Source organism: Caretta caretta, chromosome 24, assembly GCF_965140235.1.
Source record: "Caretta caretta isolate rCarCar2 chromosome 24, rCarCar1.hap1, whole genome shotgun sequence".
NCBI lineage: Eukaryota > Metazoa > Chordata > Testudines > Cheloniidae > Caretta > Caretta caretta.
The window spans coordinates 18,899,733-18,911,372 of record NC_134229.1 but is presented as its reverse complement, the minus strand read 5'-3'; the positions used below and the strand labels follow the sequence as shown (position 1 = coordinate 18,911,372).

Genomic DNA, 11,640 nt, shown 5'->3' with positions numbered 1-11,640 from the left:
GCACAGCTATTTTCTCAGCCATTTAAAGAAATCATAATCTAGCACATACCTAGCCAGATTACTTACTAAGTTCTAAGAGTCCATTCCTGTTCTGTCCCCGGCAAAAGCATCACACAGACAGACACAGACCCTTTGTTTTTCTCCCTCCTCCCAGCTTTTGAAAGTATCTTATCTCCTCATTGGTCATTTTGGTCAGATGCCAGCGAGGTTACCTTTAGCTTCTTAACCCTTTACAGGTGAGATGTTTTTTCCTCTGGAGAGGAGGGATTATAAAGGAGTTTACCCTTCCCTTTCTATTTATGACAACAGGTGAAAGTGTTTTGCCACTGGCCATGGGGTATTTTATAGCACCGGGGACAGAAAGGTGGATCCTCTTCCCTTTATATTTATGACAGCTCCTTTCTTATGTTATTATAAAAATACATAAGTGTGATGGCCACATTGTGACTGACAAATAGCTTCCTTTCTCAGTTCCACCGTGTAATTATAAGATAACTCCACTGGGATATAAATATTGTTCTTACAGTTCAGTGGATAGTACATAGAGCTGCACAAACAAGTCATTGTGTCAGGAAATTTTAGCTCGTACTGACTTCACTAGTGCTTTATATCTGGCCTGTTGTAAAATGAGGCAAACATCAAGATAAGCTGATGTACCCCCTGGAAGACCTGTGTGTACCCTGGAGTACACGGACCGCTGGCTGAGAACCACTGATCTCCACTAACGCACAAGGGAATTGGCCTCAAGACACATTGCATCACCTGATCAGCCAAAGTCACATGCAGGGTTGTGAAATCTCCCATCTCCGGGTCCACCAGGATGTCATGGGGCAGCCCCAGCCGATCCCCCAGGGGGCAGGTATTTGCCAACCTGCCGGATAAAACCACAGCCAGATGCTTCCTCACTGTTCTGTCGCAGCAGCTAACATCCAGGCACCATGTGGGTGGCTCTGCCCCTCTGTCTGCTGTCCGCTCTCCTGGCCACAGGTGAGTCCCGTCCGTCCCCGGGCACAGGGAGCTGGGTGGTGGGGTCGGGAATTCACTTGGGGAACGTGCCGCTGTGGATGGCGGATTCTGGGGTCAGGATGGAATTTGTGGGTAAAACCAGCAAGAGGAAAACCCGGTGCCACGTCCCCCGGCTGACATGGGGAGAGCAGGGATTGGAGTCTGGGACTCCCACAGCCCATGCTAGGGGCCTGGCCAGCGGGTCTGAGTCCGTCTGTCCTTCCTTCTTCTCGTTCCTCCTCCATCTCTCGCCCGAGCTTGGGGTCATCCCGATGAGGAGCAGCACCCCCGTCCACATGTCGTCCTGCCTAGAAATGTTCCCCTGCCTGTCAGCGCTGAGATTCCTGCCAGGACTCCTGGCTTCATTCCCCGGGTTTGAAAGGGGAATGGGGGTGCAACGGGTGGGGGCTGGGAGCCAGGACTTCTGGGCTCATTCCCCAGCTGTCGAAGCGGGCTGGGGTGTAGTGAGTTTGAGCAGAGATGGCTGCAAATCAGGACTCCCGGGCTCTGTCCGTGGCTCTGAAAGAGGAGTGGGATCTTGTGGGTTAGAGTGGGCTGGGAGTCAGGAGTGAGGACTTCTCAGCTGTCTTCTTGGTTCTAACCCTGAATTGAACACATCTTTTTTCTACCTCAGTTTCCGTATTTCTTTGATAGGGATAATATAACTTTGCAACCATCTAGGGACATAGAAGGGGCAGGGAAGGTGTTCTGAGGTTTAAGTGATGTTTCCACATGAATGCTCTAAAAAAACCAAAGTGGGAAAATCTTTCTTTCTTTCTTAAAACTACCTTATGCTCATGTAATGAATTTAAAGGCCCCCACGCTCTGGAGAGGAAAGAGTTCATGCTCCTGGGATCGCTGGCTGGAGACGAACAGCCATTAATCCAAAGGCTTAACAAGCGTGAATTGTATTCTGAAGAAGAGAATTGGCAGGATCAGCGATGAAAAGTGGGCTGAAGTCGAGTGTGGCTGAGCTGACGTAACTCTGAGAGGCAGAGGCCTGGAGCAGAGAGTGACGGCGGGGTGTGTGTGTGTGTGAGAAAGGTTCACCACAAAGCCAGGCAGAAACCCCTCTTCAGAGCAGCCGTATTCTTGTTTTTCTGTCTACACAGACGTGTGGGGTTTGTTCGCAGGCACAAGCTGCACCCCAGATAGCCACGTCAGCAGCTGAAAATGTATTCTAGCCACAGACACTCAGGCAGCAAACTGAGTTGTCTGTGGTTTTGAGTAAGATACAAATGACCAGCTAGCAAGATGCCTTTCCCCATCTGGAGAGTTAAATGGAACTGGGCAGAACTGCTGCAAAAGCAGGTAGCATTTCTCCAAGATCTGCCTGCCCACACGTTCAGTGAGGAGGCATTGGTGGTAACAACTCCCACAGTGCCACCTCTTGGTTGCTGGTGGTATTTCGCCCACAGGCACTGCCTGAGAAGGGGTGTGGAGCTGGGGTTTGTACTGAGAATGGATTTTTCCAACCTCCAGGGAGCGCTCTGCAATGCGAGGTGTGTGTGTCCAGAGAGCAATAATGCTCCGGCCCCCTGCAGCCCTGCGCCCCCTCGGAAGGGACCTGCATCACCGTCGTGGCAGAGATCAGGCTGGGTGAGTGAAAGAAGATTCCTACTTAGTGTAGACACCATTGTCCTCCTGAAGCCAGGGGTCGAACCCAGGAATCCTGGCTCCCAGCTCATCCCCCTACTCTAACCAATAGTCTCCGCTCCTCTCCAGGAGCAGGGACTGCTCAGTCTGGAATGATAATCTCATTGACGGGGGATGGGATGAGATGGGGTATTGCAGTGGGTGGCTGTGGGGCCTGGATCAGACAGAAGAGAGGATTTTATCGCGGGGGGTGGGGAGATGAGATTAGTTGGGGGTGGGGTGGATGGAACAAAAGGGGAGGATGGAGCGGCTGGGGGTCCATTGGGGAGCTCAGAGGTGATGCTCTGTTTCCCTTCCACAGAGGGAAACTCCTTCTCCTACACGGGTAAATCGTGCCTGGAGCCCAAGAACTGTGAGCCCGGCCCCTTCTCACTCACCTACGTGCACAATGTCACCGTGCGGGCGAACATCGCCTGCTGTGACACCGACGGCTGCAACGCCGGGGCCATCCCAGGTGTGTGTCTGCTGCAAACCTAGAGCCCTGCTCTGGCCACACCTGCCTGGAGAGAACCCAGGAGTCCTGGCTCCCAGCCCAAAGCCCCCATTCCTAACCACTAGACCCCACTCCCTTCCCCGAGCTGGGATTGAGCCCAATGTGTGGTGACTCCCCACCCTTGGCTGACTGTGTGTGTCTGACTGTTCTCAGTGCCAACTGTGAGCTCCGTCCCCAACGGCCGGCAGTGCCCGTCGTACCTCAGAGGGGGGCCACATCTCTGGAACGGGAAGGGGGTCTTTGCCTGCACCGGCACCGTGGACCATTGTGTTGTGGAATCTGGGATATTAAGACTGGGTAAGTCCTCCAGATGCGGGCGGGGTCTGAACACAGAGTACTAGGTGGAGCCCAGGTGTCCCGTCTTAGTCCCAGACCCCCTTGCTCTGACCCACTAGACTCCATTCTCCTGGCAGAGTTGCAGAGAGAACCCAGGAGTCCTACTTGCCGAGATGCCAAAGGAGCACCCAAGGAGGATAAGGCCACTGCGGAGAAACTAAATGAATTCTCTGCATCAGTCTTCACGGCTGAGGATGGGAGGGAGATTCCCAAATCGGAGCCATTCTGTTTTGGTGACAAATCTGAGGAACTGTCCCAGATTGAGGAGTCATTACAGGAGTTTTTGCAAGAAATTGATAAATTAAACAGTAATAAGTCACCAGGACCAGATGGGATTCGCCCAAGAGTTCGGAGGGAACTCAAATGTCAAATTACAGAATGACTAACTGTGGTTTGTAACCTACCATTTAAATCAGCTTCTGTCTCAACTGGCTGGAGGACGGCTAATGACACGCCTGTTTCGAAAAAGGGCTTGTTAGCCGATGGCCAAGGATGTTTGGTGAGGTGCCAGCTATGCCCGTTTATACCATCCGTGACTTTAACCGCTAGGACGCACTGTCCCTTCGCGGCGGGCAGCCCGGGCTAGGCTGACGGATGCCCCAAGGTCCTAATGACCCGTGACTTTAACTGCTAGAGCTCAGAGCTCCTTCGCAGCGGGCAGCCAGGATTGACTGACAGGTGGCCCAAGAGTTTGCCCCGTGGAGGCGGCACAACTCAACGCTAGGCTCTTAGTACTCCCACCTAATGGCCAGGCTTTAGAGCCAAAACGGCTGAGGTTCTTTCATTGTGTTGGCTGCTTTACAGTAAACCAGAGAAAACAAGTCAGGCTTATGCACAAATGGTTCCCAAAATTTATGAAGCTAGATTCTAATCATGTGGTTACAAAATTGCTAGTGCCTACTTATTTAAATGTAGAGATGTTACACACACAAACAGGTTACAAACTGAAGCCACAATCCCAAAGAAAGAAAACAAAGTACAGAGCTCTATTTCAAAATATGTGTACACTAAAGATAGGAGATCAGGTGTGGGTGCTTCTTACCCTCCTTGCATCTCTCGATTCCAGCGGTGCCAAGACAGGATCGGTCACTCAATTCCACGGAAAGACGAATAAGGGACAAGGCTTAGGGACCCTCTTAGCTGCAGAAGCCTTGGGAGGCTGTCACTTATCTGACCAGCAGATAGATAGTGAAAAGCACTCCAAAATCATGGGGCTGTAGGTCCCCTACTTATACCTCTGTACTCCTTTATTCTCTTTCTCCTTTCTTATGCCAAATTGGGGCTGGTCTGTCTGGGTGACGCCACCTTTCGCAAGAGTAGTTTACACTTGCAAGGGAGAGAAACAATAAGTGTCGACTACTGGACATTTCTTTTATCAGGGTAAATATTTTCCCACCTCGGATGTTGGGGTGTGTGCATCACGCTATTTAGTAGGGGCTAAGAGCCATGTCTGTCACAGGGCCTCTGCCTGCTGTGAGCTTAATCGTTGTATCTGTTCCCAGAGGCACATTGTAGCAGCACACCTGCGCTTCAAAGGCTGTGCTGGAATATATGTTAAGTGCCCTGTTCCGGCTTCCTCCTGTGTTTCCAGCAATGCTGGTCTGAGGGGAGGGGGGGGCTGGCTGTCTGGCTACAGGGCTCCAGAGGTGATCCCGGCAACTACAGGCCAATAAGTCTGACTTCAGGACAGGGCAAACTCATTGAAACTATAGAAAAGAAGAGAACTGTCAGCCACATAGATGAACATAATTAGTTGTGGAAGGGTCAACATGGTTTCGGTAAAGGGAAATCACGCCTCACCAGTGTACGAGAATTCTCTGGGGGGTCAACAAGAGTGTGGACAAGGGGGATCCCATGGATATAGTGTACTTAGATTTTCAGAAAGCGTCCCTCACCAAAGGCTCTTAAGCAAAGTGAGCTGTCATGGGATAAAATCCTCTCATGGCTCAGTAACTGGTTAAAAGATAGGGAAAAAAGGGTAGGAAGAAATGGTCAGTTTTCAGAAGGGAGAGAGGTAAATAGTGGGAGTCCCCCAGGGATCTGCACTGGGCCCAGTCCTATTCACCAAATTCCGAAATGTTCTGGAAAAAAGGGTAAATAGTGAGGTGGCAAAATTTGCAGAAGATACAAAGCTACTCAAGATAGTGAAGTCCAAAGCAGACTGTGAAGAGGTACTAAAGGGTCTCTCAGAACTGGGTGACTGGGCAACAAAATGGCAGAGGAAAGTCAGTGTTGATAAATGCAAAGTAATGCACATGGGCAAACGTAATCCCAAGTAGACATACACAATAATGGGTCGAATTTACCACTCAAGAAAGATTTGGAGTCACTGTGGAGAGTTCTCTGAAATCATCCACTCCATGGCCGTCAAAAAAGCAAACAGAATGCTGGGGATCATTCATAAAGGGACAGAGAATAGGACAGAGATCTAACCCCAAAGATCGTGTTGCCTCAATATAAATCCATGGGACGCCCACAGCTTGAACACTGAGGACGGATGTGGTCGCCCTGTCTCAAAAAAGATCTATTGGAATTGGAAAGGCTTCAGAAAATGCCAACCAAAATGATGAGGGGGATGGAATGGCTGCCATCTGAGGAGAGATTAATAAGAGTGGGACTCTTCACCTTGGAAATGAAACGGCTAAGGGGGGATATGATCGAGGTCTAAAGAAGGTTGAAGGGTGTGGAGGAAGTAAAGAAGGAAGTGTTATTTACTCCTCCTAACATAAGAACGAGGGGTCACCACAGGCAGCATGTATAAAATAAACCAAAGGAAGTACTGCTTCACACAACGCACAAGAAACCTGTGGAACTCATTGCCGGGGGAAGTTGTGAAGGCGCAGACTATAACAGGTTCAAACAAGAACTAGAGAAGTTCCTGGAGGACAGGTCCATCTGTGGCTATTAGCCAGGATGGGCAGGGAAGGTGGCCCTAGCCTCTGTTTGCCAGAAGCTGGGAATGGGCGACAGGGTATGGATCACTGGATGATTCCCTGTTCTGTTCATTCCCTCTGGGGCACCTGGCATTGGCCAGAGGATACTGGGCTAGATGGACCTTTGGGGTGACCCAGGAGGGCCATTCCTCTGTTATGTTCTCACGTTGTTCCAGGCCCCCTGCTCTGAGCACTAGACCCCAGTCTGCCTGCAGAGCCGGGTGCAGTCCTGCTGGGAGGGGAGTGTGTGAGAGACCTCATGAGGGTCCGGGGGGGGGGGAATTGGGAGCCCCCAAACACGTCTCTCCCCCTGTCCAGGTAACATCAAACTGAGGAATACTGCGGCTGGATGTGGCTCTTCTGGCGCCTGCGTGAAGAGATTGTTGTTGAAGAAATACGCCCAGGGCGTGGTGGAGATCCTGAGCCAGGCCAAGTGCTACCCAGCTCCCAGGGCCGGTGGAGGCATCGGGGAGCCCTGAGCCCCGGCCTGGCATCCTCCCCTTCTGCTGCGTGTCGGGCTGCAGTGCGCCTCCCTTCAGTAGCCACGGGCTGCTGCTTCTCTTTGGGGGAGATTGCGGGTTCCTTTTGTGCATTGGCTGAATAAAGCGAGTTGTGGGGAAAGTACCCCCCTAGCTCCTTGTCCCCTGACCGTCCCGTACCGGGCCCCACCCCGCCCCTATCTGTGCACAAGTGATGCTGGCAGGAAGAGAACCCGGGAGTCCTGACTCCCAGTACCCCACCCTGTAACCCACCAGACCCCACTCCCTTCTGAAAGCCAGGGATAGAGCCCAGGAGTCCTGGCTCCCAAGCCCCCTGCTCTAACCACTGGACCCCTCTCCCCTTGCAGGGCCAGGGAATGGAACCCAGGAGTCCTGCCTGGACCCCCTCCCGGAAGGCAAGGCCCATGGCTGGGGGAAAGGCATCAGCTGGCTGAGCTCCCCTGGGATGGAAGAACCTGCCATTCTCCCAAGTCTTTTCAGGTGCTCCCGGACCGTCTCCGGGGATCCCCGCTTTGCATCCGGTTCCGGTCCCTCTAAGAGTCCAGCCAGCCCAGCGAGGCAGGAACCTTCCCTGAATCCATACTTACAGCTTCTTCTCCCAGAGAACAAGCTGGCAGGGCCCCCACCCACGTGGGCTTTGCCTTCGATGGGGGGAGGGAGGAACGCGGCAGTCAGCACACACGATGGCCCCTGCCTTTGGGGTCAACACTTTTCTGGTGCTAAAGTTCCTCATTAGCATCCCTCCGGCGTCTCTGCTGGGTCAGTGAGTCCCAGGGCTGTGCTCAGGGTGAATGGTTGTTACTCCGCTAAAACAGCAGACGGGGAAGGGAAAACCATACCATGGCCCATTGGTTTTCATGAAATGGAAACTCCAAACACACTGTTCTACCTTCGCCATGCCTTTGATCTAGGCCAGGGGCTCTCGACCTTTCCAGACCGCTGTACCCCTTGTGGCAGTCTGATGTGTCTTGGATAGCCCAAGTTTCCCCTCACTTAAAACTACTTGCTTCCAAAACCAGACATGGGGTCTAAATTAGCTGTTCCCAGTCAAGAAAGAGATCTTGGAGTCACAGTGGATAGTTCACAGTACGCAGTGCATGTCAAAAAAGAGAACAGAATGTTGGGAATCATTAAGAAAGGGAGAGATAATGAGACAGTAAATGTCATATTGCCCCTATATAAATCCATGCTATTCCCATTCTTGAAAACTGTGTGTCGTCACCCCAGCGTATAAAAGAGATATTGGAATTGGAAAAGATTCAGAAAAGGGTCATAAAATTATTAGGGGGATGGAACAGCTTCCGTGAGGAGAGATTCATAAGAGTGGGACTTTTCAGCTTGGAAAAGAGACGGACAAGGGGGGATAGGAGAGAGGTCTAGAAAATCATGAGTGGTGTGGAGAAAGTAGATAAGGAAGTGTTATTTACTCCTTCTCATAACACAAGAACTAGGGGCCACCATATGAAATTAAGAGGCAGTAGGTTTAAAAAAACAAAGGGAAGTGTTTTTTTCACATAATGCACCATCAACCTGTGGAACTCCTTGCCAGAGGAATGTGCAAAGTCCAAAAGTAAACTGGGTTCAAAAAAGAGCTAGATAAATTCATGGAGGATAGGGCCATCAATGGCTATTAGCCAGGCTGGGTAGGGATGGTGTCCTTAGCCTCTGTTTGCCAGAAGCTGTGACTGGGTGACAGGAGATGGAACACTTGATGTTTGATTACCTGTTCTGTTAATTCCCTCTGGGCACCTGGCATTGGCCACAGTCGGAAGACAGGATACTGGGTTAGATGGACCTTTGGTCTGACCCAGTATGGCCCTGTCAGGGTTCCTTCCCCACTCTGAACTCGAGGGTACAGATGTGGGGACCCGCAGGAAAGACCCCCTCAGCTTATTCTTACCAGCTTAGGTTAAAAACTTCCCCAAGGTACAAACGCTGCCTTGTCCTTGAACCGTACGCTGCCACCACCAAGCGTCTTACACAAAGACCAGGGAAAGAGCCCACTTGGAGACGTCTTCCCCCAAAATATCACCCCAAGTCCTACACCCCCTTTCCTGGGGAAGGCTTGATAAGAATCCTCCCCAATTTGTACAAGTGAACACAGACTCAAACCCTTGGATCTTCAGAACAATGAAAAAGCAAACAGGTTCTTAAAAGAAGAATTTGAATGAAAGAAAAGGTGAAAGAATCACCCATGTAAAATCAGGATGGTAAATACCTTCCAGGGTAATCAAATTCAAAACATAGAGAATCCTCTAGGCAAAACCTTAAGTTACAAAAAGACACACAGACAGGAATATCCATTCTATTCAGCACAGCTATTTTCTCAGCCATTTAAAGAAATCATAATCTAACACACACTTAGCCAGATTACTTACTAAATTCTAAGAGTCCATTCCTGTTCTGTCCCCGGCAAAAGCATCAGACAGACAAACACAGACCCTTTGTTTTTCTCCCTCCTCCCAGCTTTTGAAAGCATCTTATCTCCTCATTGGGCATTTTGGGTAGGTGCCAGCGAGGTTACCTTTAGCTTCTTAACCCTTTACAGGTGAGAGGATTTTTCCTCTGGACAGGAGGGATTATAAAGGGGTTTACACTTCCCTTTATATTTATGACAACAGGTGAAAGTGTTTTGCCACTGTCCATGAGGGATTTTAGAGCACCAGGGACAGAAAGGTGGTTCCCCTTCCCTTTATATTTATGACAGGTCCTTTCTTATGTTATTCTAAAAATATATAAAAGTGTCACGGCCACACTGTGACTGACAAATAGCTTCCTTTCTCATTTCCACTGTGTAATTATAAGATAACTCCACTGGGATATAAATATTGTTCTTACAGTTCAGTGGATAGTACATAGAGCTGCACAAACAAGCCACTGTGTCAGGAAATTTTAGCTCGTACTGACTTCACTCGTGCTTTTTATCTGGCCTGTTGTAAAATGAGGCAAACATCAAGATGAGCTGATGTATCACCGTGGAAGACCTGTGTGTACCCCTGGGGTACACGGACCTCTGGCTGAGAACCACTGCTCTCCACGAATGCACAAGGAAATTGGCCTCAAGACACATTGGCATCACCTGATCAGCCAGTGTCACATGCAGGGTTGTGAAATCTCCCATCTCCGGGCCCACCAGGATGTCACGGGGCAGCCCCAGCCGATCCCTCAGGGGGCAGGTATTTGCCAACCTTTCCGCATACAAGGACCTGGGGATTACAGTGGATGAGAAGCTGGCAATGAGTCAGCAGGGTGGCCTTGTTGCCAAGAAGGCCAAAGGCATTTTGAGCTGCATCAGTCGGAGCGTTGCCAGCAGATGGAGGGAAGTGATTATTCCCCTCTATTCGGCACTGGTGAGGCCACATCTGGAGTACTGGGTCCAGTTTTGGGCCCCCCACGACAGAAGGGATGTGGAGAAATTGGAGAGAGTCCAGCGGAGGGCAACGAAAATGATTAGCACGTGACTTAGGAGGGGAGGCTGAGGGAACTGGGCTTCTTTCGTCTGCAGAAGAGAAGAGTGAGGGGGGATTTGATAGCACCTTCAACTACCTGAGGGGGGTCCCAAAGAGGATGGAGCTCGGCTGTTCTCAGTGGTGGCAGATGACAGAACGAGGAGCAATGGTCTCCAGTTGCAGTGGGGGAGGTCTAGGTTGGAGGTCGAGGGGAGGGACGGCATCCACAGGACAGCAACCGGGACCCCAGGGCAGGTCACAGCAGTGAGAGCTCAGCTGCCCGGCCCTGGGGAGCAGCTGGCCGCAAGCTGCATGGTGGACGTCTCTTGTTCTTCCATCGGCGGCGGTTGCTACTTCAGGCTGATGGTGGCCAGTGAGAAGCCGGGAAGGCTGGACTGTGCAGGCTCTGGGGCCCGCCCGCCCCTTCTGTCTGCAGTCCCACCCCTGTTCTGCTCCTTCCCCCGTGGCCCTGCCCCGGTTCCACCCACAGTCCTGTCCCAGTCCACCCACCCCCTTGCAGCCCTCCCACCCACATCCCCAAGACCAGGAAAGATCTGTCCCGCCGCCAACTGGGGGTGAGAGCTCTTCCAGTCCCCGGGCCACAGCCGCAGCTGGGATCCGGGCGCTGGGGCTTCCCCCGCCACCTGGCACTTCTGCCATGCACCGGGCTTGGGGTGCAGGGGTGCCCATTTTCCAGGGGGCCCCCAATGGGCTGAGGCTGCTGGGCACAGGCCCTGGCGGCCCATTGGCTAATCCGCCACCGCTGCACTGCGGGTAGGGGTACAGGCTCCCCTGGCTGAGCTGGGCAGGTGGGGGCAGGGGGCTCTGTGTGTGGACGGAGCGGGGTTTGGGTTTAAACACGGGTCAGAGCCATGTCCACAGGGAGAGGGGGAAGCCGGCTGGCTTTGAAACAGGGGAGCGTGGCTCCGAACTCGCTTGCAAAGCCACAGGGTGTGACAAGAGGCTCTGGCCCCATAGGGAGCCTGGGGCTGAGCCTTGCCCAGAGCTGGGCCAAGGGCATAGCCAGGTAAAGCGGGAACTGCCGGGAGGCTGCGGGGGCCTGGCCCACTGGAAATCCCGGCCCCGGGCCTCCCTTTGTCCTAGTGCCTATGGGCCCGGAGAGCCGGGGCTGGAAGGAATCCGGGACAGGCGCTCACCTTCCCAGATCTGCCCACTGATGGAAATGCACTGGCTGGCATGGCCCTCGCACTGCAGGGTCTCCGTGCTGGAACAACTGCTCCGACCAGGGGCAATGCAGATCGGGCACC

The 11,640-nt window shown here is 52.1% G+C and overlaps 1 pseudogene; it reads left to right on the top strand.

Moving 5' to 3' along the window:
• The first annotated feature begins 938 nt into the window (after positions 1 to 938).
• LOC142068377 (phospholipase A2 inhibitor and Ly6/PLAUR domain-containing protein-like) lies at positions 939 to 6,902 on the top strand (annotated as a pseudogene).
• The last annotated feature ends 4,738 nt before the right edge of the window (positions 6,903 to 11,640 follow it).